This window comes from Pelophylax lessonae, assembly GCF_965119305.1.
Source record: "Pelophylax lessonae genome assembly, chromosome: 2".
In the NCBI taxonomy this organism is placed as follows: Eukaryota; Metazoa; Chordata; class Amphibia; order Anura; family Ranidae; genus Pelophylax; species Pelophylax lessonae.
This window is the reverse complement of record NC_138769.1, coordinates 288480829-288502068: the sequence shown is the minus strand read 5'-3', so window position 1 is coordinate 288502068 and position 21240 is coordinate 288480829. Positions and strand designations below refer to the sequence as shown.

Here is a 21240-nt window from a genome sequence, read left to right as displayed (position 1 = left end):
TGAGCACTCCGCGTGTGTGGACGTAGACCCAGTTGGGTCACTATATACTGAGCTTACCCCGAAAACATAACAATCAGGGGAGGCTGCCGACAGCAAAAAAACAAGGTACCCTCGCTAAAACAAGGCAGGTGCCCCACACAATAATGGTGTCATTAAAATTCAAGCTGAACATTTGGCCCAGCAGGCCGCAAGCCATGGCCTAAATTTTTGTGGGGGCTCAGACGCAATTGCATGGATTCTCAGCCCGGCAGATGCCCAAAGGAAGAGTGGGGGCTTAAGCTACATGCACTGGCACCACCCCCAACGGCGGTGCCTGACTCGGCCACATGACCTAAATTTTTAAGGGTGCCTGGCTGCCAGGACGCAAGCCCCAGTGGAGCTGACTACCCAGGGACAGTGGAGGGGAAGACGGATGCCCACACGAGAGGCAGTGGCTTCAGCCTCACATAGGTTCCGACGAGTAGGCCCCAAAGCACGGCCTAAATTTTTGGCTGGATCCGACCACATGAGGCACGTACCAGCAGATGGAAAAAACATCTACTCACCTAGACCAACAACCCCTGCAGGGAGCCCAGAGGACATCCCTGCCCTAGTCATCAACCCCCAGATGGCAGGGAACCCACCGTTGCGCACCTGGGAAAAAACAGTCAGCAGCAACTACAACGAAATCCCCTTAAGAGCATGTGACAAAGCCAGCTCATCACCCACAGTGACTGAAATGTTAGAGGGGCTTGGGGAAAGGGAGGGGAACCGGGGGTCCGATCATCCCAGGGAGGGGCCCACATCCTCCACCCCCAAAACGCTCCAGGGGTAGTGGGCGGACAGCTATTTACCACACCAGGAACAGGGTGGGCACCGCTATGGACAGTACACCACTCCATTGTAATGTGGGTGCTGTTAGCCAGTAGGAAACGCTGCGACTCAGGCTGAAGCCAGTTCGTATGTGTCGTTTAACTCGCAGGCCAGCCCCCGTCCAGTCGGGCTATTTTGCAGCCGACCTAGCTCGGAGCTGCGGTCTGCACCAGCTCGCTGGCCGGACTGAGGGGACCCTAAGGATCTATATTTTCCAGTTTGTCGCCCCGTCCGGCAATTGATTGTAGTTCTCACAGGAGCAAAATAATAAAAAAGAGGGAAAAAAATTACATTTAAAATAAAAAAATTGGCAGGACCAGAGATCCCAGCAAGGAACTAGGTCCTTACTCCTGACTAGTCAGAAAAAAACTGAGTGCCTATAGCTGAGAGTGGGTGTATACCCCCTGGGATTGCCCATAGGCGTAGTCAAGCTTTTTCTTGCCTAATGTCCCACTCATGTATGGGGGCAGTATAACAATGATAAAAAGAACAGAGGTGACCAGCGCTATGGAGTTGTATAAAAAGCGTGCATGAAATAATAAGGTGTAAGCTGCCAACAACCGAACCCCTAGGGGTTAGAAATTAAATAAGGTGCAAAGAGGTTGAAACGACGCTACCTGTGAGTGGCTGAGTGCCGAGTAATATAGTGTACCAAATCAAATGGTGAAACCCAAAATTATTGGGGTATATCAATAAATCAGAATAAAGTGCACAAGTGTTGTTGTTATCCAAATGGTCTAGAAGAAATGACCAATTAATATCCTAAGTCCAACAAGGTGCAGTAATAAAGTGCAAAGTGCTGTGCAATAAATAGACAGAAATGGAGAAGCAGTGATAATTTTATTCCAAATCAGAAAAACACTATACAGTGCAGTTACCAGTACGAAAGTGATGGAAATAAAATATATAAAATTGTGATAAAAATAATTTAGATCAATAAATATAAGAATTCCTCCCGAGAAATTATTATGTGCAGATAATCAAAAGAATTAGAAATTCCAATAGGTGAAAGAAGAGGTTGCGTCCACCAGTGTGACCACTAGGTGTCGCACCTTGATTTGGTACACTATTTTACTCGGCACTCAGCCACTCACAGGTAGCGCAGTTTCAACCTCTTTGCACCTTATTTCAGTATAACAATGGTCACTACCTGAGTGTCTGGGAGTACCTATTTACTACCTGAGTGTCTGGGAATACCTATTTACTACCTGAGTGTCTAGGAGTACCTATTACTACCTGAGTCTCTGGGAGTACCTATTACTACCTGAGTCTCTGGGAGTACCTATTACTACCTGAGTGTCTGGGAGTACCTATTACTACTGTGAGTGTGGTGCGACTGACCGGGCTGTGCGACTGTGAGTGTTGCGCGACTGTGAGTGCCAAGTGAGTGTAGCGGAGTACAAGAGGGTGAGAAGGTAGAGTTAGGAAGCCAGGAAACAGCCACACAAGATAGACTTAAATTACTGAATCCCCATTAGATTAGATTAGTAGGTACAATGCCCGGCAGGTGTGGAGATGCGATTCGGTGTACATCTTGTGATATATATGCGTTTCTCGATCGTTCGATCTAGGGCGAATACAAATGCGCAAAATGTAAGCACGTTGCTTCCTGGGAAGTTCAGGTCCTGAATCTAGGGAAGCAGCTGGCAACACTGAGCCGAATGTCCATACCGAAGGAGAAGCAGGATCATACCCGTCAGGCGCAGGCAGGGGCCTGCACAGAGCTGGGCGGAGTATTGGAGGTGCAGGCATCAGAGCAGAGTAGAAGGGTGACAGTTAGGAGGGGCAGAAGGGGACAAGGCAAGGAGGCCGGTCCTGGGCTTGAGCACCCCAATAAATACGCCCCATTGCGTGATGTTGGGGAAAGCAGTCAGGGACCAGCATTACTGGAGCAGAGCGACGCCCCTAGCTGCCAGGGGAAGAACTCCTCCAATGAGGCCGGGAGAAGGGGAAAGGAAAGGCAGGTGCTGGTGGTAGGGGACTCAATCATTAGAAGGACAGACAGTGCAATCTGTCACAAAGACCGTGAGCGCCAAACAGTCTGTTGTTTGCCGGGCGCTCGGGTTCGGCACATCGCGGATCGGGTGGACAGATTACTGGGTGGGGCTGGGGAAGACCCAGCTGTCATGCTACACGTGGGTACCAATGACCTAGGCAGAGGAAGATGGAGAGTCCTAAACGATTTCAGGGACTTAGGAGCTAAGTTGAGGAGTAGGACCTCCAAGGTAGTATTTTCAGAAATACTTCCTGTACCTCGAGCCACACCAGAGAGGCAGCGGGAGATTAGGGAAGTTAACAAGTGGCTGAGGAGCTGGTGTAGTAAGGAGGGTTTCGGGTTCCTGGAGAACTGGGCCGACTTCTCAGTCGGCCACTGGCTCTTTGGTAGGGACGAATTGCACCTAAATGGGGAGGGTGCAGCCGTACTGGGTGAGAGGATGGCCATAAAGTTAGAGGGGCTTTTAAACTAGGTGATGGGGGGTGGGTACAGATGTAGAATTAGCCAGCAAGATTCAGAGGGCACAAATGAGGACATTAGCGGTAGGGTGTTCAGAGCTCCTAAACCCTGGGTGGGTATGGGGAAAAAAATCACAAGAGCAGCCTAAAAACATCAAATGAGGATATATGCAACCGGTCAAAATTAAGAGGTTTGTATACCAATGCCAGAAGCCTGGCCAACAAGATGGGAGAGCTGGAGCTGCTGATGTTTAAGGAGGACTTAGATTTTGTGGGGATAACAGAGACTTGGTTCGACAGCTCTCATGACTGGATGGCGACCATTCAGGGGTATTCCCTTTATCGCAGAGACAGAGAAGGTAAAAAAGGGGGAGGGGTATGTCTGTATATTAAGAACAGTGTACAGGTAAATATGAGGGATGATATTAATAATGGAGCTATGGACGAGGTAGAATCCCTATGGGTAGAACGTCAAAGGGAAGGCACTGTGGAGAAGGTAATATTGGGCGTATGCTATAGGCCCCTCAACCAGAGGGAGGAGGGGGAGGCAGACCTCCTTTTACAGATAGGATTGGCAGCAAAGATGGATGGGAAATGTCATTATAATGGGGGACTTTAATTATCCAGATATAGACTGGGCAGAAGGAACCGCACATTCAGCCAAGGCTCGGCGGTTCCTAAATGTTTTGCAGGACAATTTCATGGGTCAGATGGTGAATGCACCGACAAGAAACAATGCGGTACTTGACCTACTGATTACCAACAATACAGACCTGCACACGGATATAGAAATACGGGGCAACTTAGGTCAATTAGATACGGAGCAACCATAGGCCAATTAGTTTCAGTATTAATCATAGTAATAGGAAACATAAGGGTAATATAAGAACACTGAATTTCAAAAGAGCCAATTTCCCAAAACTGCGCGCTCTGCTAGAAAATATCAAATGGGATAGAACCCTGAGAACAAAGAACACGGAGGAAAAATGGGAGTGCTTCAAGAGCATACTTAACAAAGGGATTGGCCAGTGCATTGCAAAGGGAAATAAATTTAAAAGAGCAAAACTAAACCCTGGGTGGCTAAACTCCAACATAAAAATGCATATTAATGCTAAAGAAAAGGCCTTCAAAAAATACAAGGCTGAGGGGTCATTGGCAGCATTCAAGCATTACAAAGAGTGTAATAAGAAATGTAAAGACGAAATCAAGGCGGCTAAAATAGAACACGAGAGACATATAGCAGAAGAGAGTAAAAAGAACCCCAAAAAATTCTTTAAGTATATAAACAGTAAGAAAGCGAGGCCAGAACACATTGGCCCCAAAAAAGATGACAAAGGAAATATGGCCACAGAGGACAGAGAAAAGGCAGAAGTGTTAAATAATTTCTTCTCTTCAGTCTTCACAAAAGAATCGGGGGGCTACACTAACCCAGCTTGTAAGGCCAAACTAAATAACACACCTCAGGAAGTACCGCCATGGCTAACAGAAGATAGACTTAGAACTAAACAAGAGAAACTCAACATAAATAAATCACCGGGACCGGATGGCTTGCACCCGAGGGTTCTTAAAGAGCTCAGCCAGGTGATTGCCAGACCATTATTCTTGATCTTTAAGGATAGTTTAAGGACGGGTATGGTGCCAGCTGATTGGAAAAAAGCCAACGTGGTACCAATATTTAAAAAAGGGCAGAGATATATCCCGGGTAACTATAGGCCGGTCAGCCTAACATCAGTAGTCTGCAAGATTTTGGAGGGGATGTTAAGGGACCACATACAAGACTTTAGTAATGAAAATGGTATTATTAGTAGTAATCAGCATGGATTCATGAAAAATCGTTCTTGCCAAACCAATCTATTAACCTTCTATGATGAAGTGAGCTGCCACCTAGATAAAGGTAAGCCTATGGATGTGGTGTATCTGGACTTTTCAAAGGCCTTTGACACCGTTCCCCACAAATGCTTACTGTTCAAACTAAGAAAGGTAGGTATGGACCATAAGGTGAGTACCTGGATAGAGAACTGGCTCCAGGGGAGAGTTCAAAGGGTGGTGATTAATGGGGAGTACTCGGATTGGGGCGGGTGTGGAAAGTGGGGTCCCCCAGGGTTCTGTCCTGGGGCCAATCCTGTTTAATTTATTCATAAATGATCTAGAAGAGGGGATATCTAGTACAATCTCAGTATTTGCAGATGATACTAAACTAAGCATGCCAATATCTTCTATAGAGGATGTGGAAACCTTACAAGCGGACCTCAACAAAATAATGGGGTGGGCAACTACATGGCAGATGAGGTTTAATGTTGAAAAATGTAAAGTAATGCACTTGGGTGCCAGAAACCAGAAAGCAAGCTACTCACTGGGGGGGGGGGGGAACCTCTGGGTGAGTCTAGGATGGAAAAGGACCTGGGGGTACTGGTAGACAACAGGCTTGGTAGTGGCATGCAATGCCAAGCCTCTGCAAGTAAAGCCAACAGAATACTGGGATGTGTAAAAAAGGGGATTCACTCCGGAAATAAAGAGATTATTCTCCCACTCTACAAGACTCTGGTCCGGCCACATCTGGAGTATTCTGTCCAGTTCTGGGCACCGGTCCTCAGGAAGGATGTGCTGGAACTGGAGAGAGTCCAGAGAAGGGCAACAAAAATAATTAGGGGAATGGAGGACATCAGCTATGAGGAAAGACTACAAGCACTGAACTTATTCTCTCTGGAGAAGAGACGATTGAGGGGGGATATGATATCAATGTACAAATACTGTACTGGCGACCCTAGCATACGGAACAAACTATTCAGAGAAAAGGAATACACTAAGACACATGGCCACTCACTAAAACTAGAGGAAAGGCGGTTTAACCTTAAAATACATAGGGGATTCTTCACTGTAAGAGCAGTAAGGATGTGGAATTCTCTTCCGCAAACAGTCATATCAGCAGGGAGCATCGATAGTTTCAAAAAACTATTAGATGGGCACCCTCAAGACCACAACATACAGGGGTATACAATGTACGGTTAACAGCAAACACACACACACATCATAGGTTGAACTGGTTGGACTGATGTCTTTTTTCAACCTCACTAACTATGTAACTATGTAATGGTTAAGAAAAATCAGGAGCTGTGTCCGTCAATGAACGAAAGAGAAATAGTGATACTCTTCAAATGTGCATTAATAAAATAGATCACAATAAAGTGAATAAAAAGTCCATAAGGTAAATGAAATAGTTCCAGTGTTGTTACTCCACAATTTCAGTGAATCACCATCTGTGTGTTGCCTCCACCAAATATAAGAAGTGCACACTCACCAGAACCAAAAGCGCATTCTCAATCACATCAAGCCAGACAGTCACAGAAGGATCACTGACACCAGAAAAAACTGCTTCTAGTGTAGTATTTATATTTGTTTTTTACATATATTAACACCACCAAACCACAAACAAATATAAACACCACCAAACCACAAACAGCAGGGAATGATGTTTGGACTCTACAACTAACGGTGCAAGCAGTCCATATAAAGTGCATTGGAAAACACGAGGCACATAAACTTACATAGTATGCCGCCATCTGAGCTCAGAATGGCGGGATGACCTCTGGCATACAAGTCAAGCTCTACGGCCGTTTCGCGCCACGTGCATCATCAGGAGCATGGCAATATCATCCACGATACCTCTTTATATAGGTAACCCTCACAGGGTGTTCAGATTCCATCGTATGTGGACAGCACAGGTGGCAGAACATCACTTCCTGTCCCAACACCGTTTTTTTTAAGTCAGTAATGTCATTTCTAAAGCAGGCGCCATTTTCTTGTAGTCTAATATATCACTTCCTGTCCGGCGCCATGGTTAACCACTTCAGCTCCGGAAGGTTTTACCCCCTTAATGACATTTTTTGGGATTAGGCACTGCGTTACCTTAACTAACAATGTGCGATGCTGTACCCAAATACAATTGATGTCCTTTTTTTCCCCACAAATAGAGCTTTCTTTTGGTGGTATTTGATCACCTCTGCAGTTTTTAGATTTAGCGCTATAAACACAAAAGAGCTATAAACAAGAAAGAACGACAATTTTGAAAAAAACACAATATATTTTACTTTCTGCTATCAACCATTCCCAATAAAAAAAATTTAAAAATCAACTTTTTTTTATCAGTTTAGGCCAGTTTGTATTCTGCTACATATTTTTGGTAAACCCCCCCCCCCCCCCCAAAAAAGCGTATTTTAATTGGTTTTCACAAAATTGATAACGTTTACAAACTACAGGATAGAATTTTGGACTTTTTAATTTTTTTTTTTATTTTATTAGTATTGGCGATCAGCGATTTTTAGCGAGACTGCGACATTGCGGCGGACAGATTGGACCCTTAACTGACATTTTTTACACTTTTTGGGGACTAGTGACATTAATAAGGTATCAGTGCTAAATAATATGCACCGTTACTGTAAAAATTACACTGGCAGGGAAGGGGAGACTACTGGAGGTGATCAAAGGGTTAAATGTATGCCTATTTGTGCTTACCAACTGTGGGGGGGGGGGGGGGGGCTCTGTGACAGGCAAAGAGAGATCGGTGTTTCAGCTTAGCTTAGCTGAAACACAAGATCTCTCTGTGCCTGTGTGACAGAAGAGCCGCCTGCTTTGTTTACATAGGCAGACGGCTCTTCTGTCAGTTTCTGTGAAGATTGCGGGAGACCGGCGGCGATCATGCCCGCTTCTCTCGCGGTCTGGCTTCCGCTGTGTCTGATCACAGTGGGAGCGTGGCTCTCGCAGTGTGTGCATGCGCACATAATTACATAGATCTATGTGATTTACTGTGGCAGAGCAGCTTGGCTGCGTATAATCTGCGTGGGACGGTCGGCAAGTAGTTAAATAGATCAAGCAACAGGAAGTTGTTTGGACACTATTTTATAGTAGACCAGGTGCGAAAAACACTTGGTTTTGATGTGAGTAGATGTCATTTTGTAAAAAAAACATCTACTCACATCAAAACCAGAATAACCGGATTGGGATTGGATAAAAAATAGTCCATGAAGAACATGGGATAGATAAAGTATAATAAAGTATAATTCATTGTCACTTTTTATACACTTAGTTATTTAAATTTTTTTTTTAATTTTTTTGTAGAATATAAAGTGTTTGTTAACCAATGCCATAAGTCTGCCAAGCAAAATAGATGAGCTGGAAGCTCTGGTGCACAAGGAGAACTATGATTTAATTGGTATTGCTTAATCTTGGCTTCATTCTTCACATGACTGGGCTATTAATATTCCTGGCTATGCTCTCTTTCGGAAAGACAGGGAAATACAGGGGTGGTGATGTGAGAAGTGATCTCAAAGTGACTGTGAAAGAGGACCTAGTTGATGGAGAGTGTGCTGAGTCTGAAGCAGTATGGGTGGAAATGTACATGGGTGTGCGTAATACAAAGATTATCATTAGCCCTCCCAGTATTAATTAGGAGGTGGAGACTCAGCCCCTGGCACAGATAGAAATGGCTGCAAGGGTTGGGACAGTGAAAATAATGGGGGATTTTAACTACCCAGACATTGACTGGAGTAATGGCACTGCTGAAACGGTTAACCACTTAAGCCCCAGAGGATTTGGCTGCTCAAAGACCAGGCCCTATTTTGCGATTCGGGACTGCGTGATTTTAACGGACAATTGCGCGGTCATGCGACACTGTACCCAAATGAAATTGACGTCCTTTTTTTTCCCACAAACAGAACTTTCTTTTGGTGGTATTTGATCACCTGTGTGATTTTTACTTTTTGCCCTATGAACAAAAAAAGAGCGCCAATTTAAAAAAAAAATAACAATATTTTTAAAAAATTTTTATGTGAAATTCTCCAAAAAAAAAATTTTAAAAATCTAAATTTTTTAACATTTTAGGCTAATTTGTTTTCTGCTACATATTTTTGGTAAAAAAAAAAAAATCGCAATAACCTTATTTTGATTGGTTTGCACTAAAGTTATTGCGTTTACTAACTACGGGAAAGATTTATGTAATTTTTATTGTTTTTTTTCTTTAACTAGTAATGGCGACAATCTGCATTTTTTTTTCAGGACTGCGACATTGCGGCGGCCAGATCGGACCCTTGACTGACATTTTTGACACTTTTGGGGGTACCTGTGACATTACTACAGTAATCCGTGCTATACAGTAATCCGTGCTATACATATGCACTGTTACTGTAAAAATTACACTGGCAGGGAAGGGGTTAACTTTATTGGTGATCAAGGGGTTAAGTGTGTCCCTAGGGGCGTGATTCTAACTGTCAAGGGGCGTGGCTTTTTAGAACATACATAGCAGGATCGCATAGCCTCTGTCATGATCTAAGGGAGAATGACAGACGGCTGTGTTTACATCAGCCGTCTGCCTTTCTCCCTCTCCTGCGGTAGATCGCGAGTGGCCGGCGGACAGCGGAGCCACCGCTCACATGAGCGGGGATGTCAGGGAACGAGTAGGGGCGGGAGCGCGCCCCCGGCGGCGTGCGCTCGCCCCCTAGAGGCTCGTGGGCGAGTTATGTACCAGTACGTCACTTTGCCCAGGAGGGGCTGACCGCCGCAGTATATAGTCGTGCGGCGGTCGGCAAGTGGTTAAAGGGCAAAAATGTATAAACCTTTTACAAGACAATTTTATGGTATGGTTTATTGAGGTCCCTACTAGAAATGATGCTCTGTTAGACCTGGTAATCTCAAACCATGCAGAGCTTAACCACTTGCCGACCAGTCACGTTGACTGTACTGCGGCAAAGTGGCTCGTTATCGTCTGGCGACGTAGACCTACGTCACCAAACATTCTCTTCTCTTCAGTTACAGCGGGAGTCAGGCCAGGGGAGGAGCGGCGGTGATCACCGCTGCTCTTCCCCGATCGTCGGGGAATCGAGTGTGGAGATCCGCCCGCTTTGTTTTCTCCTAAGTGACAGGCAGGGTCAGTTGCGGGGTTCAGCATAGCGGAACCTGCGATCTGTCCCTGTGTCACTCAGTCACCTCCCCCCACACACGTTAGTAAGCACCAGGCATACATTAACCCCTCCCTCTCCAATAAAAATTAACCCCTTCCCTGCCAGTGTCATTTTTACAGTAACAGTGCATATGTATAGCACTGATTACTGTAGTAATGTCACTGGTACCCCCAAAAGTGTCAAAAATGTCAGTCAAGGGTCCGATCTGTCCGCCGCAATGTCGCAGTCCCGCAAAAAAATCGCAGATCGCCGCCATTACTCGTTAAAAAAAAAAACACCAATAATGACAGAAATCTTTCCCTTAGTTAGTAAACGCAATAACTTTTGCACAAAGTAATCGAAATACGCTTATTGCGATTTTTTTTTACCAAAAATATGCAGCAGAAAACAAATTGGCCTAAAATGATAAAAAAATTTGATTTTTACATTTTTTTGGGGGGGAATTTCATATAAAAAAAATGTGAAAAATGTTGTTTTTTCAAAAGTGTCGCTCTTTTTTTGTTTATAGCTCAAAAAGTAAAAATCGCACAGGTGATCAAATACCACCAAAAGAAAGCTCTATTTGTGGGAAAAAAAGGAAAAAGGACATAAATTTAATTTGGGTACAGCATTGCACAACTGCGCAATTGTCCATTAAAGTAACGCAGTGCCGAATCGCAAAATATGGCCTGGTCAGGAATGGGGTAAAACCTTCCGGTCATAAAGCGGTTAAAAATAAGCTCATTGAGAATTTTTTTGTCAAAGACATGTAGCTAAATACATTTTGGCCTAAATATATGACAAAAATTGAATATATTGGATATTTTTTAACTGTCAAAGTAGAAAAATATTGTTATTTTTTCAAAATGTTCGCATTTTTTTATTAATATCGCAAAAATAAAAAGCGCAGAGGTGATCAAATACCACCAAAAGAAAGCACTGTTTGTGGGAAAAAAAAGGACGTAAATTTCGTTTGGGATACAGCGTCGCATGACCGCGCAATTGTCAGTTAAAGTCGCACAGTGCCGAATCGCAAAAAGTGGCCTGGACATAAGACAGCAAAATCCTCCGGTGGTAAAGTGGTTAATAATAATGTTCATATAAAAGAACATCTGGGTAGCAGTGACCATAATATCATTTCTTTTAATGTTAGCTGTAAGCAAAAATGGCATACAGGAAATATAAAAACACTTACCTTTAAGAGAGCACATTTTCCAAGGATGAGGGCTGCTCTCCAGGATTTAGACTGGGAGGGAATATAGGCATTGATGAGCACAGAACAGAAATGGGAATTTTTCAAAAAGACTGTATGCAAACTCCATGCAAAGTATATTCCCATGGGCAATATGTTTAAAAGGCTAAAAATAACACCTATGTGGCTGACGGTCATGGCCAAAGTTAAAAAAGCTATAAATAACAAGAAAAGAGCTTTTAAAAAATAAACAATGATAGTGTTCCTTCATTTTTACAATTGTTATAAAGAGTATAACATAATATGTAAAAAGGAAATCAAGGATGCAAAAATTCAAAATGTATTAGGCAAATGTATTAAATACTTTCTTCAGCTCTGTGTATACAAAGGAGCATGGGGAGCTAATGACCATAAAGAGGATGGTATTGACACAGCCCCAAATGATCCACAATGGCTCAAAAGTGATATGGTCCAGAAATATTTGGAAGGAATAAGGGGGGATAAAGCGCCTGGACCAGATGGCATCCACCCACACATCCTATAAAAATTGAGCGCTGTAGTTTCAAAGCCTTCATTTCTAATATTTAGGGACTCGTTAAGGACTGGAATAACACCACTAGATTGGCGTAGGGCCAATGATGTGCCTATGTTTAAAAAGGGATCAAAGTCTTTGCCAAATAACTATAGACCTGTTAGTTTATCTTCTATAGTTGGGAAGATACTGGAGAGTTTAATAAAAGACCATGTAGTCCTGCCCCCAAGGGAGTGGCTTGTTGCTTGGGTATCCTCTTCACTTCTTGTGCCCTGAGCCTGCTCCAACCCATCTGACACTATTCATTCTGTCATGTTGAATAATTGAGACCGCAAGTATTGCAGTGAATAATCAATTTACTGCTTTTGACTTTTGATGTAGAACAAGAATATGCAAACAGAATCAGGAATAACACAATTATTGCTAAAGAGATAGATCCTGAATTCCCAACCTAAAGAGATAGATCCTGAATCCCAAACCAAGGATTTAGGCCTTTTAGTTCAGCACTCAGGATCGGGAACACAGGCCACACATATATACACAAACAAATGTGTATTTATGCTAGAGGATTGCGTTCAGCAACAATAAAAAATGCTTTAAATAATCTGGTGTAATTAAGTGTAGTCTCCCTTATCTGTGGTCACTCTGTTATATTGCCTATTCTGCATTCAAGTTATCAATACTAGAATAACTATCAGAGTGCACTCTGTATACTAATGGGGACCCCCTTTATGATGAATTGCAAGAGTCTCCTGGAGAGTGAGGCCTCACTTTTCTTCACCGGCAATGAATTCCCACAATCCGAGGAAAGTATTTGTAATCCAATATAGGTAAAGATGATGAACTGTATTCCCCAAGGCAATCAATGGTTGTAATGCACAGAGAAGTAAACGTAATAAATCCTAATGCGTCACAACAGGTTAACATCCTAGGACTGAGTAGAGGGCTTAAGGCCTAGTTCACCCACCTCGCACTATATCTGCAGTGTCAAGTGGTTTAGCTGAATTTCAGTATGGCCTTGTTAAAGTACACAGTTTAGTTGTCCTGCCCTGATTCAGCCTAGGTCTGTGTTTAATGCAGATGTAGATACTGGATGTCTCTCACCCAAACCGGGAGCTCCGCTCTCCTCTGCGACCAGGCCCCGCTCTGCTGCTCAGCATCTCTGTCTACCTGTCAGCAACCTTCCGCTCGGTCACGCTACCGAAACCCCTCCGCTCACTCACACCGCTGGCTTCAACTCCAGTGTCCGCCACTAGGCCTCGGCCTAATTTCCTGCGATCCGCAGCAGCTCTTCCCCTTCTTTTCAGTACGCTGTCTTTGAGGCAAGAGAGCGAAGTTGAGTCCCGCCCCCCTTTATATAGACACTCCCAGCAAGCTCTGCGCGTCCTATTGCTCCCTGGGAGAAGGGTCTCTCTCTCCCAGCAGTCTATGATTCTGGCTCCTCCCGTACTACATCTCCCGTAAGTCTCCCAGCATTCTATGATCCTGGCTCCTCCCGTACTACATCTCCCATAAGTCTATGATCCTGGCTCCTCCCACACTACATCTCCCATAAGTCTATGATCCTGGCTCCTCCCATACTACATCTCCCATAATTCCAATGTCACTGTCTTTGGTATTTTTCAAACTGTTGTTGTTATTAAAGTTCTGCAGCCGTGCGACCCAGCTACAACCACACCCTCTACTCCTCATACCGCCCTATTGCTCTGCTTAATGTGGATCTTAAGATCCTCACGAAGGTCTTGGCTACTAGACTGGCTGTGGTCTTGCCATCCTTGGTGGATATTGACCAGATGGGCTTTATGCCGGGTAAGGCCACGGACACCAACCTACGTCGCCTGTTTACACATTTGCAGGTGTCGCACGCTACTGCGGGCACTAGAGTGGTGGTGTCACTGGACATAGCCAGGGCCTTTGATACAGTGGACTGGGGGTATATGGGCCTGGTGTTGCGGCGCATGGGGTTTGGTCCTAAGTTCTGTAAGTGGATCTCCCTCTTGCATTCCTCTCCTCGTATGGCATTGAAAATTGGGTCGTCCCTGTCCCTTTTTTTGCAGTGGGTCAGGGGACCAGGCAGGGTTGTCCTCTGTCTCCCTACATGTTCTCCCTAATGATAGAACCCTTGGCCATAGCGCTGCGCGCGTCTTCTGAGGTGGGCGCGTTGGAGGTCGGCTCCATTAGGGAATGTCTGGCACTCTATGCGGATGATATGCTGCTGTTCTTGAAGGACCCCAATAGCTCCCTGCGTGCGGTGTTCAATATTTTAGATACCTTTGCCAAGTTCTCCGGCCTTAGGGTTAATTGGGATAAATCTACCCTGCTACCAATTGATCCGGGTGCTCTTGCTGCTGCTGCTGATTCCTTGCCATTAAAATGGGTTACTGAATTCACTTACCTGGGAGTCAGGGTGTCGGCTAGGGTGGCGGATTATCTTACTCTTAATCTGCTGCCGCTACTGGATGTCTTTAAGCGCAAGGCGGAGGTGTGGAGAGACCTGCCCTTATCAGTTTTGGGGCGCATTAATCTAGTGAAGATGAAACTTCTCCCTGTCTTTCTGTATTTTCTCAGGAACTCCCCGGTATGGGTCCCCCGCTCGTTTTTCCATCTGGTCCATGGCCTGATTGGTTCTTTTATCTGGGGTAGCTCCCCTCCTAGGATTGGTTTTCAAGTGTTACAGGAGCCCTGGGGTCAAGGGGGTCTTGCCTTACCTGACCTTTACAAATATTTTCTAGCTGGGCAGGGAGTGGTTGCGCATCGCTGGCTTCGCGGGGACGATGGGGATTCTGCCACGGTGTTGGAGGCGGCTGTTTTGGGTTCCTATGAGAGCCTTTGTCTTATTTTACATCGAGGTTCAAAGGCTAACTTTCCTCTACATCGAGGTTCAAAGGCTAACTTTCCTCTGACGGGTATGATGCGCTCCACCATCAAAGCCTGAGAACATATGCGGGCGCTGATGGAGCCTGGAGCAAATGGTGTGTCCCCGGCCTCCCCTCTGTGGTGGAATCCTACGTTTCCCTATTTTGCCTTGATTCCTGATCATGCTCTCTGGGCTTCTAGGGGGGTCAAGATGCTGGGGGATGTTACCAACGGTGGATAACTTTTCCCCTTTGATGCCCTGAAGGCACCTGTTGTCACTTGTTTTTTCTGTGTTGCCCTGCGTGGCATTTAGTTGTGTCTGTCTGTTTTTGTTTGTTTGCAAAAATTAATAAACAGAAATTTTCAAAAAAAAAAGGATTTTGTATGAATCTTGTCATCTAATCAGAGGTGATCTATAATAATCAGTGGAGTAATTTACATTGGTACAGACGAAACATAGACGACATTCTGTTGCTATGGAGAGGGCGTGAAGTTTCTTTACAGAATGTCATGCCCTATCTAAATGAAATTGCTCTGAATATCCAGTTGTCCTTTTCCTATTGCAAAGTTGAAATCAGTTTTTTTGGACCTTAATTTAGGGATAATAGATGACAAGATTCATACAAAATCCTTCTTTAAATCAACAGACAAAATCCTTCTTTAAATCAACAGACAGTAACAGCTGCAAAAAAGATTATACAGAACCATTGGAACGTTTTACAAACAGACCCTGTACTGAAAGCCATCCTGCCAGATAAACCAGAGGTGGTTTTAAGGCGTGCTGCACATTTGAGAGACCCCCCTTGCCACAAATATTATAAATCCTCCCAAGAAACCTTCTTTATTTACCAAATTGAAAGCATTTTTTCCTTGCAACAGGTGTGTAATTTGCACTAATTCTAAAAGGAAAAAGAAAAATATTCAATTCTCTTCTACAACTACAGGCAATAAGTATCAAATTGACTCATTTATCTCATGTGAATCTACACACGTAGTGTGTCTTCTAGAGCAGGGATCCTCAAACTACGGCCCTCCAGCTTTTGCGGACAGTCATCCCATGAGGCATTATAAAACTCTGACATTCACAGGCAGGACAAGGCATGATGGAAATCGTAGTTCCTGAACAACTGAAGGGCCATAGTTTGAAGACCCCTGTCCTAGAGTGTGCCTGCAAGAAGAAATCTGTTGGCAGGACCACCAGGAGACTACGAGATAAGCTGTGGCGTTTATATCCCTTTTTAATCATGTTTATATCCCTTTTTAATATTATACACATGTTCTATCAGTCTATCTGCCCATTACAGGACACACCGTAATAGAGACCCTAGTACTTTAAAAATGTCCCTAGTCCAATGGGGTTTAAGTTTAGGGATGCCAGTACATTTTAAATTAGAAATGTGGTGAATATATAAACTTAAATGCTTTTCCCCAATAGGGTTAAATGTTGAATGGACTATCAATTGTTTTATTGACACTAGGTGAGTTCTGTGTGGGTAATTGGCATTGCATTCTAATTGTTTCTCTTGTGTGAAATGTAAATAATTAGCCCACATTTGTATCTCAGATTCTTGTAAAAAAAAAAAATTTCCTATACACAGTTATTTTAAATATTTTTTTTGTAGAATATACACTTTATAAATATGTTTTGTAGAATATAAATATTTTTTGTAGAATATATACTTTTTTTATATTTTATCTGTAGTTTTCTATCCCATATTGTTTAGTCCTTCATGGAATATTTTTATCCAATCCCAATCTGGTTATTCTGGCTTTGATGTGAGTAGATGTCATTTTATTAAATACGGGTGTTTTTTCCTTCCTGGTCTCCTTAAAAATGACATCACAGACTTTAAAAAATGGCGCCAGGACAGGAAGTGATGTTCTGCTGCCCCCATACGATGGAATCTAAACATCCTGTGAGGGTTACTTTATATATATATATATATATATATATATATACAGTAAATATATATATATATACTTATATAAAGATGTATAGTGGATGATATTGTCATGCTCCTGATGATGCGCGTGGCACGAAACGGATGTGGAGTCCAAACACCAATCCCTGCTGTTTGTGGTTTGGTGGTGTTTTCAATTTGTTTTTTTACACATTTTAATAAATACTACACTATTAGAAATGTTATCTGGTGTCGATGATCCTTCTGTCTGGCTTGATGAGATTGAGAAGTTTCCCTGATGACTTCACTTGTGAGGTTGGAAGATTAACCACATCCATAGAGTAACAGATGTATCTTCATAAGGCGGACCATTGAATACTGAATGTCCTTTTGCTGTCCTATAACAGCAACTGGTTCTGGTGAGTGTGTACTTCTTATATTTGGCGGCAGCAACACACAGATGGTGATTCACTGAAATTGTGGAGTAATAACACTGGAACTACACTGCTCAAAAAAATTAAAGGAACACTTTTTAATCAGAATATAGCATAAAGTTAATTAAACTCCTGGGATATTGATCTGTTCAGTTAAGTAGCAGAGGGGGTTGTTAATCAGTTTCAGCTGCTTTGGTGTTTCATGAATTTAACAACACGTACACTAGATGGTCAACAATGAGATGACCTCCAAAATAGGAATAGTTTTACAGGTGGAGGCCACTGACATTTTTTATTTTTTTTGATGCCCTGGTCCAGATCTTGGAGGAAATACCCCTGGACACCATCTGTCCTCTCATTAGGAGCATGCCCGGACATTGTCAAGCATGCATACAAACACGTGGGGGCCATAAAAACTATTGAGTACCATTCTGCTATGAAATTTCAGCAAAATGGACTAGCCTGCTGCATCAATTTTTCACTTTGATTTTCGGGGTGTCTGAATTCAGCTCTCTGTAGGTTGATAATTTTCATTTCCATCAAACAATGTGGCATCCTTTCATTCCTAACACATTACTAAGTTCATACCACTATAGATATCCAGCATATTTGTTTGCTTGTTGACAGGGCTTTTTTTCTTAGAAAATTGGTAGCAGAACTCAACCCCGACCCCCCCCCCCCCTCCCTCCCCACACACACACAGTTCCTATCTTCTCCCCCCTTCCTTAAAAGCTCCACTATCTTCCACATGTCTTACTTTTGTTGCTGTATTAAGTCAAAGCACCCAGCCGGCTCTAGTTTGTCCTCGCACACTCTGCCTCTCTCACTTGCAGGGAGATCATCCAGTGAAGGTGTTGGCATCTACACTGCACACCAGGCACGCATCTCCCTTGTCCCCATCTTGCACTCAGTGGGAGCGGTTTAGGAGATCATATCTGTGGGAGTCTGGGAGACAAGCTGTTATTTGTAAACACAAATGCCAGACTTCTGTGTTTACAAATGGTAGTGGTGAGCATGGAGCAGAGGGCCTGAGCCAGAGGTGGGGGAGCTGAGTTCCACCAAGTTCCAGCTGAAAAAAAGCCCTGCTTGCTGAAGAGTATCACTATTATTCACACAGCGCTGCTTTTTTGTGTGCTTTTTTTTTTTAAGCACAAAATATATTATTTGGCCTTCTTTTGTCCCTTGCCGTACCCCCACCAAAGTGGTTTGGGATATTGCCATTGAGCACCACATATGTACACTAAATGATGTACATTTTGCAAGTAAATATATGTAAATTAAGTTTGGGTATTGATCTATGGATTAATATCACAAGAGGAATACAGTATGTGTAAAATCATCATAATTTACAGTGTCCTTGCATGATTATAGATATTTTCATATGTCTGAGGAAGCAGACATAATCTGCAAAATGCATACCATCTCGTAATCAAAAGGTTCAATGTTAAATGAATGGGAATATCATGCTATGTACGGTATGTATTTGTGGTACTACTAACAATATCCTATTCTTTTATGTATGTTTTATAATACTTCGGTAAAGTTTTATCAGGTTTAAATAAACAAAAATTATAGTTCTCCTGTTTGGGACACACATTTTTGTGTCGCACCAAATTGGGACTCTTAAGGCGTCACACCATTTACAACTCATAACAGTCTCTATTACTGGGATGTGGTGTGGATATGACAGTATACAAATGAACACTTTTTTTTTGTAACCCTAAAAAATTGTTGGGTTAAAAAAGACAAAGCTCCATCTTACAGTATGTCTTTCAGCCATTGTATTGACAATGCACTATTGACCTCACTTTCAACATTAAAATAAATTTGTGATATTCTTGCTGGCTGTAAAATTAATCTTTAGTGTGGCCTTTGGAGGAAAATGGTTGTATCGTGGGCTCTAAGTAGGGATGGGCTTGATGTTTAAGTCGAATGTAAGTCCAACTTGAACATCAGCTGTTCGTGTGCTCGCTGAACGAACAAATGGGGCGCTTGGTGGGAAGTTTGCCCGTCGATGAGCGCCCCATAATGCACTGCCTTGGTGCAGTGAATAAATTACTGATGATTGGCCAAAGCATGCACATGACCTGTATGCTTTGGTCAATCACAGCACAGTGTCCTGTCAGAGCCATGATTGGCCAAAGGCAGGCTGCCTTTAGCCAATCATGGCTCAGGGGCTAAGTCCACGCCCCACACTATAATAGGCTGCTGCTTACACGGCAGCCGTGTATAGTGTAGGATAATAAAGGTAGTTAGTGTATGATAATAGAGTATATAATAGTGTATGATAATAGAGGTAGTTAGTGGATAGTCGGCTGAGTTAGTTTAGTGCAGTCAGTGAAGTGAACAGGCATACCCCACAGTCAGTGTAGTGAACAGGCATACCGCACTTTTATCTATGTTGTAGTCCTAGGTCCCCTCTCAGTTCTCCCCAAGTTTTGGGTCCTTGTCACTTATAGTTCATGATCAGTGCCATGCCAAGCAGACCGAGATTTCCCATGATCAGTGCCATGCCAAGCAGACCGAGATTTCCCATAGACACCCCCTTCTGACGTCACGAGCGCCCCATAATACACTGTGCTGGTGTAGTGAATAAATTACTGACGTGACATCAGAAGGGGCGGTGCCACAGAGTGATGTAACCGAGTGTCCCCGCCCCTTTCTTATAAAAGAGCTGTCATGGCTCAAACAGCTCATTAGCCGGGAGGAGTGTGAAGAGGCGGGAGCGTCTTTTTTTTCTTCTATTTGTCGGGTGCAGCAGGTGACATGATTGGCGATGGATTTACATCGGGGGACACTATTTTTTATTTTTTTTAATAAAGGACTTGTCAAAAACTAGCTTTTGTGTTTACTTTTTTTGTACACTTTTTTGGTGAATGGGTAGGGGTACGAAGTACCCGATATCTATTCACATGTGGGGGGGGGGGCGGGATCTGGGGGACCCCTTTTTAAAGGGGGCTTCCAGATTCCCATAAGACCCCCACCCGCAGACCCCGACAACCACAGCCCAGGGTTGTCTGGAAGAGGCTCTTGTCCCCATCAACATGGGGACAAGGTGCTTTGGGGGGGAACCCCAAAGCACCCTCCCCATGTTTAGGGCAAGCGGCCTGGTATGGTTCAAAAGGGAGGGCGCTCGCTCATCCCTCTCATCCTAGCCAGCCAGCCTGCTTGCTCGGATAAGGGTCTGGTATGGATTTTGGGGGGGACCCCCACACCGTTTTTTTCATTTTTTTTTTATCTGTATTGCCGGTACCCGCCAATACATTACAGCCGCAAGCAAGTTTAAATGACATTTTTTCCTTTAGAAATGTCACTATTGCTGCAGCAGGATACATACATCGCACAAATGTGCCACTTTACAGGCACATTAAGGGGACCCTCCAGGCATGATATTTAAGGGAATTTTTCATTTTTATTGTTTCACTTTAAGCATTTTTAAAATCACTGCTCCCTAAAATTGATTGTTTCAAAAAAATGTTTTTTCAAAAAAATGTTTTTGCATTGATGCATGTCCCCCAGGGCAATACCGGGGTCCCCATACATGGCAATAACTTGCATATAAGCCTAAAAAAAGAGGACTTTTGATTTTTCATGTTCGTGTCCCATAGACTTTAGATGTTCGCTAGAACTTTTTCCCTGTTCGAGATGTTCTGGTGCGAACCGAACAGGGAGTGTTCGGGCCATCACTAGCTCTGAGCTATTCACAAAAGTTTTCATAATTATGCCTAAAAGTGGACTTTTCATTGTAACAGGATATTGTAATTGTATAATATACATTACTTTCTCAACTTTGTAAAGTTATTTACAAATATAAAACTTTGTAAAGTTATTTAAAAATATAAAACATTTCCTTTGTTAAATTTACAATTTGACAAAACTTGGTCCCATCAACTCCATTCTCCTATTTCATATTGAGATTCAGAGAAAGCCAAATTCCTACCATCCAAGTATTGTGATATGTGATATCAGCAATTTCTCTACTTTTTAGCCAGGACAATAGCACATGTCCATGCAAGTCTCTAAGGCAAAAAGTAGCATATTCATTAAATTTATTAGAACAGGGGCAACATGGGCACAGTAATTCTGA

The 21240-nt window shown here is 43.3% G+C and overlaps 1 protein-coding gene across 1 annotated transcript in view; it reads right to left on the bottom strand.

Annotated features, from left to right (window-relative positions):
• Positions 1 to 21240, bottom strand: part of EPS8L3 (EPS8 signaling adaptor L3) — a gene marked incomplete at its 3' end in the record, with an annotated part of 344360 nt that overhangs the window by 69571 nt on the left and 253549 nt on the right. The gene's annotated exons all lie outside the window — the stretch shown is intronic.